Consider the following 4,138-nt stretch of genomic DNA (forward strand, 5'->3'; position numbering starts at 1 on the left):
AGGCAGGCAGATTTCAGAAAAACCTAGAAGGACTTACATGAACTGATGCTGAGTGAAGTGAGCAGAACCAGAACATTATACACAGCAACAGCAACATTGTGTGATGATTAACTATGATAGACTTAGCTCTTCTCAGCAATACAATAATCCAAGATAATTCCAAAAGACTCATGATGGCAAATGCTATCCACATCCAGAGAAAGAACTATGGAGTCTGAATGCAGATGGAAGCATAATATTTTCACTTGTTTTTTGCTTTTTCTTTCTCATGGTTTTCCCCTTTCGTTTTGAATCTTCTTTCACCATATGACTAATGTGGAAATATGTTTATGTATATAAACATGTATACCCATGTCATGTATAACCTATGTCAGATTGTTTGCTGTCTTGGGGAGGGGGGAGGGAAGGGAGAAAAATTTGGAACTTAAAATCTTACAAAAATGCATGTTGAAAACTATCTTTACATGTAATTAGAAAAAAATAAAATAATACTAAGGAAAAAATTTAAAACACTCTAATCTTTGAACATGAACACAAGTTAAAGAGAGAAATTGATAGTTGGAAAATCGTTTCCACCGAGGTGGAAACTGGTCATGGGAAAATGGTCATTCTATTTATAAGTGGAATGGCACTTGACTAGAGCTTGACATTCGAGGTATTCCATAATCAGGCTCCCAACTTACTTTCCTGGCCCTGTTTCAGACTACTCCCCTTCATGTACTATATAGCTTCTGATTAAATTAAATTCACCATCTCCTGATTTCATCAAGAAAACCATTACATTTCTCTGAAAAAAAGAAAAATACTAGAAGCCCACAGTAATTTCCATCGCATTAGGTCACTTGAAAACCAGAGAGAGCAGCAGTCCTTGGTGAGTGCTGGCCAGCTCCATGGTTTTAGACTAATCAGTGGTCCCATCAGACCCAGTGAGGAAGATACTAAAAAATACACAGTGTTGTTATCAAGAACTTTACCTAAAGGGATTCTGCACATATACTTCGTCTTTCTTTTTATACATTAGAAACTCCTTTGTGATTAATTTTCCTTTTTTGTACATTTTTTGGTTTTGAATCTCACTTGATCTAATCTTCCAAAAGATACAAACTTACAGTTGGAACGGACGTCAGCAGCCATCTACTCCAACCCATATCTGAAAGAGAATCTCCACGAGATGACCATAAAGTAGCCATTCTGACCTTGCTTAAAGACCTCCAGTGGGGTAGAGTCTACTACTTCCAAAGACAACCCTTTCATCTTTTGGATAATTTCTATCATTAGGAAGTTTTTTCCTGATGTATTAATAACAATAATAGCTAGCATTTACATAGCATTTTAAGGTTTTCAGAGCGCTTTACAAATACAATCTTATTTGATCCTTACAAAAACCCTGGGGGGGGTAGGTGCTATTATTATCCCCATTTTACAGAAGAGGAAACTGAGGCAAACAGTGGTTAAAGTGACTTGCTTAGGGTCACATAGCTAGTAAGTGGCTGGATTTGAACTCAGATCTTTCTGACTCCAAGTCCAGTGCTCTTTCCAAGTCTTAACTTGCTTTTTTGAAATTCCCTATCTCTAATCCTTCCTTCACCTGACTGTATTTCAAGTATTTGAAGATAACTATCACGTGAGCCTTCATCTTATCTTTCCTGGAAATAGGCCTCCACACCACTACCTGAACTTAATAACATCCTGCCTGAACTATGTCCATCATCTCCATATTTCCTCCACTGGAACTTAGGAATCTGCCTCCCCCATTTCCAACTCTTCTTTATGTGGTACCTTCCCCATTAGAACGTAAGGTCCTTGAGGGCAAGACCATGTTGCTATGCATAACACAGTTACTGTCACATAGTGAGCTCTTAATAAATGCACACTCATTCTCTCTCTCTCTCCCTCCCTCTCCCCCCCCCCCTTTTTTTTGCTGTTTAGTTGTTTTTTCAATCATGTCGGACTCTTCATGACCCCTTTTGAGGTTTTTTGTCAAAGATACTGGAGTGGTTTGACATTTCCTTTATATATAGACACACACACATCCACATATACATATTCATATATATGTATATAATTGGCCCTCGATTCTTCTCATCTTAAGGGCTAAGCGTCCCCAGTTTCATCAACAGATCTTATGGCATAGATTCAAGGATCTTTACCATTCTGATTACCCTCCTCTGGAAGCATTATAGCTTATTCATGTCTTTCTCAGATTGTGGTGTACAAAAATGCACATGATGCTCCAGGTGAGGTCTGACCAGGACAGACCACAGAGGGCCTGTTGTCTTCTTATTGCTAGGCTTCTTTTAATGTAGCCCAAGATTGAATCACTTTGGGGACCACCATATCACATTGCAGATACATATCAAGCTTGAAAGTTATAAAACCCCCAGATCTTTTCCATTCAAATTGCTATTTAGCAATATCTCTACCATACTGTACTTGTGATTTTGATGATTTTGAACCCCAATGTAAGATTTTTTTTCTTTATCCCTATTAAATTTCATTTTCCTGGATTCAGCTGCAAACTCCAATCAGTCAAGATCTTTTTTGGATTTTGTCTTTATGATCCACCCAGTTTGGTGTCATCTGCAGATCTGATGAGCGTGCCACATCTGCCTCTATCCGAATTATTGATAAGAATGTTCAGCAGCACAGGGCCAAGCACAGATTCCTGGGGCATTTCACAGGGGGCCTCTGTCAAAGCTGACATTGAATGTTTTGCATGACTTCATATGCAAAATGGGCATTGTATTCTCGCCTTCTCAATGGGTAGGGGAGGAGATGGAGGGAGGGAGAGAATTTAGAACTGAAAACAAAAAAAAATCTATAAATGTAAATGAAAAAAAAGTTGACATTGAATCTTTCATTCATGAATGGGTTCAGCCATCTTGTACTTTGTATAGCCTGCATCCCTCTACCCTTTCCACAACCTGAGCAAGACATACTTTATAAAATGCTTTGCTAAAATCTAGGCCCACTATAGCTTTAGCATTGCCCCAGTGACTTAGTAACCTTGTCAAAAAAGAAGAGAATGGAAGTCAGGCTTGACCTGAGAGGTTCTAATAAAGTTCTGCTGGGTCTTTTTGCTCACTGCTTCCTTTTCTAGATGTCTACCAACCATCTGTTTAAGAATACTCTAACTTGGGGCAGCTAGGTGGCACAGTGGATAGAGCACCAGCCTTGGAGCCAGGAGAACCTGAGTTCAAATCTGGCCTCAGACACTTACTAGCTGTGTGACCCTGAGCAAGTCACTTAACCCTAATTGCCTAAAAAAGGATATTCTCACTTTAATATGATGTTCTATAATTTTGCCAAGAATCAAAGTCAAGGTCATAGGCCTATAGTACAAAACTTCAATCTCTTCTTTTTTTTGAAAATTGGTATAGCATTTATCCTTCTTTAGTCCTGTGATGTCCCTCCCATTCAACATGATCTATTGAATATGCCTGTAAATGTCTTAGCAATCACACTTGTCAGTTGTTTCAGGACCCAAGGATGTAGTCTATCTGGGCCAGGTAACTTGAATTCATCAAGGGCAGCTAAGTGTTCTCTAATAATTTCCCTACTTATCTTGGGTACCAACTTCCTATTACTCATTTTTGTTTCTACCCTTTCCAGTCCAAAGGTCATTTTCCTTGTCAGAGAAAACTAGCAGTGAAATAATTGAGTGGCTCTTCTTTCCCTCTGTAGTTATTCATCACTATCCCATCCATCCTTTGAGCCTCCACTTCCGATTCAATCTAGATACAAAATAAAAACCCTCCCATTTGTTATCCTTGGCTTTCTTCACTAGCCTCAACTCATTCTGAGCTTAGCATACCCAACAGTATTTTAAAAGAACCATGCCATAGTCTTATACTCATCTTCTGTTTCCTGCTTTTGATTTCATCTTCCATCTAAATCTTATTAAAAGTCTTCATTGGTTGGTAAACTCCCTATGCATCCACATTGGTCTTTTTAGACAACTCCACTTCTCCCTCATCAAAATTGTATCTTTTTATCTTGTGAGTTTCCTAACCAGATGTAGCAGTGCAAGCTTGTAACCCCTGCTACTAGAGGAAGCTGAGGCCAGTGGATCACTTGAGTTCGGGAGTTTTGAGCTGCAGTAGGACTAAAGTTGATCCAGTGACTATACTAAGTCTGG

This window comes from Vombatus ursinus, unplaced genomic scaffold (assembly GCF_900497805.2).
Source record: "Vombatus ursinus unplaced genomic scaffold, bare-nosed wombat genome assembly UNPS02014951.1, whole genome shotgun sequence".
Lineage (NCBI taxonomy): Eukaryota > Metazoa > Chordata > Mammalia > Diprotodontia > Vombatidae > Vombatus > Vombatus ursinus.